At 64.3% G+C, this 6,884-nt stretch overlaps 3 non-coding genes across 3 annotated transcripts in view; all 3 read right to left on the reverse strand.

The window, feature by feature from the left end:
• Nucleotides 1-2,988, reverse strand: part of LOC147031229 (28S ribosomal RNA) — a 5,311-nt gene extending 2,323 nt beyond the window's left edge. Inside the window, exon 1 of the ribosomal RNA XR_015055639.1 lies at nucleotides 1-2,988. This exon is cut by the window's left edge and continues 2,323 nt beyond it. This is a non-coding gene — a ribosomal RNA (28S ribosomal RNA).
• Nucleotides 2,989-3,677: 689 nt separating this feature from the next.
• On the reverse strand, nucleotides 3,678-3,833 carry LOC147031230 (5.8S ribosomal RNA). The gene has a single exon (XR_015055621.1). It is a non-coding gene; the product is annotated as a 5.8S ribosomal RNA (ribosomal RNA).
• Nucleotides 3,834-4,281: 448 nt separating this feature from the next.
• Nucleotides 4,282-6,270, reverse strand: LOC147031231 (18S ribosomal RNA). Its single transcript, XR_015055634.1, has one exon. It is a non-coding gene; the product is annotated as an 18S ribosomal RNA (ribosomal RNA).
• Nucleotides 6,271-6,884: the final 614 nt, after the last annotated feature.

A 6,884-nucleotide genomic window follows, 5' to 3' on the forward strand; every position in this document is an offset into this window, starting at 1 on the left:
TCCTTGTCCCGAAGTTACGGATCCGGCTTGCCGACTTCCCTTACCCACATTGTTCCATCGCACCAGAGGCTGTTCACCTTGGAGACCTGCTGCGGATATGGGTACGGCCCAGAGCGAGATTCAGTCATCGCACCCGGATTTTCAAGGGGCGGCGAGGGCCCGCCGGACGCCGCAGGAGCCGCGACGCTCTGCAGGGCGCGGGCCCCTATCTCGGGTAAAACCCATTCCAGGGCGCCCGTCCCTTCACGAAGAAAAGAAAACTCTTCCCGGCACCTCCGCCGCCGTCTCCAGGCGCGCTTTGCGTTACCGCAACGTCGGGCGGCCGCGACGAGCGCGAACCATCCCCCGACCTTTCTCCGCACTCTGGGTTCGGGGATCTGAGCCCGATTCCCTTTCGCTCGCACCGGGGCGGATGGGAGACCATCGCCCAACATCGTCCGCGAGGCCTTCGCCCGTCACTTAGGACCGACTCACCCATGTCCAAGCGCTGTTCACATGGAACCCTTCTCCACCTCGGCCTTCAAAGTCTCTCGTTTGAATATTTGCTACTACCACCAAGATCTGCACCCGCGGCGGCTCCACCCGGGCCCGCGCCCAAGGCTTCAGCGCCACCGCGGCGGCCCTCCTACTCGTCGCGGCGTAGCGCACGGACCGCGCTCCGCTCGCTCCGCGTGCGCGAAGGAACGACGCGTTCGAAGGTACATCGCCGGCGACGGCCGGGTATAGGCCCGACGCTCGAGCGCCATCCATTTTCAGGGCCAGTTGATTCGGCAGGTGAGTCGTTACACACTCCTTAGCGGATTCCGACTTCCATGGCCACCGCCCTGCTGTCTCGACCAACCAACACCTTTTGCCAGGGCTCCGATGAGCGTTCGCGTTCGGCGCCTTAACCCGGCGTTCGGTTCATCCCGCAGCGCCAGTTCTGCTTACCAAAAGTGGCCCACTGGGCAGCTCGCATTCTTCGCCCACGCGCCACGCTCGCGCGCGGCGCGCGCGCGCGCCCGGCTCCGAAGCTGCGAGCCGGGCGTCTTACCCATTCAAAGTTTGAGAATAGGTCGAAGCCGTTTCGGCCCCGATGCCTCTCGTCAGTCGCTTTACCGGATAAAACTGCGCATCCAGCGAGAGCTCCAGCTATCCTGAGGGAAACTTCGGAGGGAACCAGCTACTAGACGGTTCGATTGGTCTTTCGCCCCTACGCCCGGGTCGTACGATCGATTTGCACGTCAGAACCGCTGCGGGCCTCCACCAGGGTTTCCCCTGGCTTCGCCCTGCCCGGGCGTAGCTCACCATCTTTCGGGTACCAACAAGTACGCTGTGGCTCCGTCCGCCTCCGCCGGCTCGCGCCGGACGGAGAGCGCAGGACGGGCCGGCGGTGCGCCTCGCCCCTGCCACGGCGGCGAGGATCCCGCCCGACGGTGCCGCGCGCCAGCACGAGGGGAGCCCTCACCGCTTGCCGGCGGTTCGGGCCGAAACGGCGCGAGAAGAGACGCGAGAGGGTGCCCACCGAGAGAGAGGAGGCGCGAAGCCACCGGACCCGAGGAGCACCGCGCTCGCGCCGACACCCGCACCGCCCGACCCGGCCGCCGAGCGGACGGGACGCCTTAACCCGACCGCGCGCGCACACCGCACACTTTCATTGCGCTTCCGGGGTTTCTTTCGAGCCCTTCGACTCGCGCACGTGTTAGACTCCTTGGTCCGTGTTTCAAGACGGGTCGGGTGGGATTCCGACCCTCGCCGCAGACCCCGAGCGCCGGGGACCGCACCGCCGACGCGCGACACTACACGCCCGAGGAAAACGCGCGCGCGCGCGCGCGGCCGGAAAACCCGCACGGGGAGACGACGGGCCCCGGAGGACCCGAACCCCCCCCCCCCGATCCCTAAGGAAGGGCCCCGACCGACGCGCGAACCACGAAGCCCTCGGCGCGCCGGCCACGCGGACGCGGAAACGGCCCCTGCCGGAGGCGCACGGCACCGCGGCGCCGCACCGCGGTCGACGACGCACTGAGAACAGTTCGCCGCCAGTCGACGGAGCGGCGGGCGGCGGAGGCGCCCCGGACGCGCGAGACACGGCCGCTTTCGCGAAACCACGCTCGCACGCGGCGCGGCGCCAGACTTTTCTTTCCGTCCGGTTTCCCTCGGTCCCGGGGCGAGCGAACGCTCTCGCCAGGCCCCCGCGACGGGCGCGGCCCCGGTGCCTTCACCCCCGCGACGGCGCGCGAAGGCGCGCGAAGCAGAGAGCACCGGTCGCAGGCCCCGCCACGGCGCCTCGACAAATCGCAAAGCTCTCGGTCGACAAAAAAAACCCAGGCGCTCCTGGCCGCCTCCGGAACCGGTCGCGGCGCACCGCGCGCGGAGAAAGTGCACCGGGCGGCGGACGCGTCCGCCGAGGGGCGAGGCCCGCCCACACGTTGACCGGGATCGTCGAAGCGCACCCGACCCACGAGGGGACGGTCGACGCGACGGCGTCCGGGCGCGGGACGGGTGCCGCGACACCCACGACGGGCGACCGACGCCACGGCTGACTCCTCCGGGCGGACCGCGCGGATCCCACCCGTTTACCTCGCAACGGTTTCACGAACTCTTGAACTCTCTCTTCAGAGTTCTTTTCAACTTTCCCTCACGGTACTTGTCGGCTATCGGCCTCGTGCACGTATTTAGCCTTGGATGGAGTTTACCACCCACTTTAGGCTGCATTCCCAAGCAACCCGACTCCAAAGAGACCCGACCCCGGCACGTCGGGGGCCATCGCACCGGCCTGCCACCGTCCATGGAGGAGGCCCCGATCGAAAGGACTTGGACCCCCGAGCGATACCGGGAGGTGCGAGCTCCTGTACGCCACAACTCCACACGCCCGTAGTGCGGGCGGGGATTCGGCGCTGGGCTTTTCCCTGTTCACTCGCCGTTACTGAGGGAATCCTCGTTAGTTTCTTTTCCTCCGCTTAGTAATATGCTTAAATTAAGCGGGTCGTCACGTCTGATCTGAGGTCGCAAACGTCGAAGTGCTCCCGGAGAGGCACGCAGCCACCGCAGCCACCGCAGCCACCGCAGCCACGAGAGCGACGCGCTCTCCGTGTCCGGCCTCCGGTCCCCGTCGCGACTCACACGGGAGACGCGGACACTCGGATCTGGCTCTCTGCGCTCTCTCTCTCCCTCTCCTTCTCTCTCTATACGCCGCGGTCGCCACACCGACACGGAGCCGTGCGCGCACGCGCGACGAAGTCGAAGTCGAAGTCGAACCAGTCGAACCAGTCGAACCAGTCGAACCAGTCGAACCAGTCGAACCAGTCGAACCAGTCGAACCAGTCGAACCAGTCGAACCAGTCGAACCAGTCGAACCAGTCGAACCAGTCGAACCAGTCGAACCAGTCGAACCAGTCGAACCAGTCGAACCAGTCGAACAAGTCGAACCAGTCGAACAAGTCCAAGTCGAAATCGAAGCAGGCTCACTCACTCACCGGAGGGCCACCGACGACCGCACGCACGCCACGGCCACGGCGGCGGCACGACCAAACAACGCAAAAACCACAACGGTACTGCATTTCGAAGAGCCGCGACCGTCGAGCGGCCACGAACTCCCATTCGCGGGAACGGCGCAAAGCGCGATGCGAGGCCTGGCCCACCGAAGCGCGAAGCGCGACGCGCGACCAGGACTCCCGTGCTCCCGATCGATAATCGAGCGACCCTCAGACAGGCGTGGCCCCGGGTGTGTAGCCCGGGGCCGCAATGTGCGTTCAACGTATCGATGATCAGTGTATCCTGCAATTCACACCAGTTCTCGCAGTTGGCTGCGTTTTTCATCGACGCACGAGCCGAGTGATCCACCGCTGTGAGTCGTTCCAAGACGATGCTTCACGAAACACCGACGACGAAGTTGTGCGGTAGCGCGACCCCGCGCCTCCTCTCGCGTCGGTGGGACAAAACTTCATCGCTCCATCTGCCTCGCCATGGCGTTCCCTCGACGACCGAGTCGTCTCGACGGACGCACGCATCACCTCGACCGCGGTGCGGCGAGAAAGAAGAGGCCCTCGCCGCCGCGGCGCAGCCGCGCAAACGACGACGACGACGACGACGACGACGACGACGACGACGACGACGACGACGACGAGCGCTCTTCGACACCGCGGCGAAGACACATCAAGGGGAAAAAGAAAAAAAAAAATCCTCGCCGACGCACCTCCGACACTGCGTCGACGGTCTCCATAGACCCGACGTACTCGAACGAGGGCGCTCCGTGCTGTCCCATCGGCCATGCTCGTCCCGACTCGTCCCGACTCGTCCCGATAATGATCCTTCCGCAGGTTCACCTACGGAAACCTTGTTACGACTTTTACTTCCTCTAGACAGTCAAGTTCGCTCATCTTTTCGGCGCACCGGCACGAGCCGACACGACGACAACGAGTGCCACGGACGGCCCGTGCAGGGGCTGATCCGAGGATCTCACCAAACCGTCCGATCGGTAGTAGCGACGGGCGGTGTGTACAAAGGGCAGGGACTTAATCAACGCGAGCTGATGACTCGCGCTTACTGGGAATTCCTCGTTCGTGGGACACTGTCTCAAGCCCCGGTCCCCATCACGGACGGGGCTCAGCGGTTTACCCGAGCCTGTCGGCGAAGGGCGAGGTACACGCTGGCCCGTCCAGTGTAGCGCGCGTGCGGCCCCGGACATCGAAGGGCATCACAGACCTGTTATTGCTCCATCTCGCGCGGCTTGCAGCCGCTCGTCCCTCTAAGAAGTTAGTCCGCCGGCCACGACGGGGTCGCGGAACTAGTTAGCGTGTCGGAGTCTCGCTCGTTATCGGAATCAACCAGACGGATCGCTCCACCAACTAAGAACGGCCATGCACCACCACCCACAGAATCGTGAAAGAGCTCTCGGTCTGTCAATCCTTCTCGTGTCCGGCCCGGGTGAGCTTTCCCGTGTTGAGTCAAATTGAGCCGCAGGCTCCACTCCTGGTGGTGCCCTTCCGTCAATTCCTTTAAGTTTCAGCTTTGCAACCATACTCCCCCCGGAACCCAGAAACTCCTGGTTTCCCTCGTGGCTGCCGGACGGGTCATGCCATTCGACGCCGCCCGATCGCCGGTCGGCATAGTTTACCGTCGAAACTAGGGCGGTATCTGATCGCCTTCGAGCCTCCGACCTTCGTTCTTGATTAAGGAAAACATTCTTGGCAAATGCTTTCGCTTTAGTCCGTCTTGCGCCGGTCCCAGAATTTCACCTCTCGCGGCGCAGTACGAATGCCCCCGGCAGTCCCTCTCAATCATGACCTCCGTCCCGCAAAACCAACAAAATAGGACCGAGGCCCTATTCCATTATTCCCAGCTGCGGTGTACAGGCTCTACCGACCCGCTCTGAGCACTCCAGTTTCCTCAAGGTAAACGCTTCCGGCCCGCCACGGACACTCATCCAAGAGCGTCCGCAGGGCTCCGACAGTCTCGCCGCCGGGGACGGGCGGGGACGGGAAGCGCGCCTCGCGGAAGCGCGGCACGTCCCCCCCCCGCGAGCCCCTGCGTGATTTCCAAATACGAGCTTTTTAACTGCAACAGCGTTCGCTTACGCTGTTGGAGCTGGAATTACCGCGGCTGCTGGCACCAGACTTGCCCTCCAATGGATCCTCGCACATGGGTTTAAGGTGCACCCATTCCGATAGCAGCGCCTCGACCGAGGCCTGCATCGGTATTTTTCGTCACTACCTCACCGTGTCGGGAGTGGGTAATTTGCGCGCCTGCTGCCTTCCTTGGATGTGGTAGCCGTTTCTCAGGCTCCCTCTCCGGAATCGAACCCTGATTCCCCGTCACCCGTAGCCACCATGGCAGGCGCGAAGCCTGCCATCGAAAGTTGATAGGGCAGACATTCGAATGAAACGTCGCCGGCGCTGAGGCCGAGCGATCTGCCGTGGTTTATCCAGAGTCACCATCCCGTGGACGGGCCCGCGCCGAGCCCCGAACCCTCCCCGGAGGAAGGGCCCCACCCGACGTAGTCACGAAGGGTAAAGGAAGGGAACGCGGGCGGGCACCGCGTCGGTTTTTGGTGCTGATAAATGCGCGCCTCCCCACGACTTCCGGGAACCTTCACCCGCGGGGACCGGCACTCGTTTGCATGTATTAGCTCTAGAATTGCCACAGTTATCCGAGTAACTTCCGAGCGCTCAAAGAGACCATAACTGATTTAATGAGCCATTCGCAGTCTCAACGGTTCCTTCCGTTCGCACTTAGACATGCATGGCTTAGTCTTTGAGACAAGCATATGCGGCTGGCAGGATCAACCAGGGAGCGGCGTGAGGAGCCGCCGCCGTAAACACCACGGCACGTCGGCACGTCGGCACACGTGCCGCGCCGGGGAGCGCCGGGAGAACCGCGCGACGACGCGCCGCGGCGGAACCCCGCCACCGTCTTTTCGTGTCGTTTCGCGTCGTGTCGTTTCCCTCTGGCGCACACGATCACGCGACATCGCTCCCGATGGCTCGGCCGCCTCGTCCCTCTCGTCCCGTACTCCGTACTCAGTATCACCCCCGCGACAACCTCACGCCGCGAACGACGTTCAACGTTCAACGTTCAACGTTCGTCCCGTACTCGGTACGCATCTCTAGCGCCTCTCGATCGCTGCACCTGTCAAAGGAAGAGTCACCGCTCCGCGCTCCGACGGGCGCGTTAACGGCAGCGATACGTCCATGACGTCGGCCAGCCGAAAACCCATGTCGCGACCGCGTCCTCGCACACACCGGCGCGCTCGGCGGAACGAAAGCGGTCAGACAGAGTCAGACCCGAGTGCCCGGGAGGCGCCGATTCGGAACAACCAAACAGTCCGACGCACCGGCACCGGCCGGGCCGAAGACACCGCCGGGTCCGACCCGGGGCAGCACGCGCGGCTTCGCGAGCGCGCGAAA

The sequence above is a fragment of the Eptatretus burgeri genome, chromosome 2, assembly GCF_056783735.1.
Source record: "Eptatretus burgeri isolate ZD-2024b chromosome 2, Ebu_testis_v1, whole genome shotgun sequence".
Taxonomy (NCBI): domain Eukaryota; kingdom Metazoa; phylum Chordata; class Myxini; order Myxiniformes; family Myxinidae; genus Eptatretus; species Eptatretus burgeri.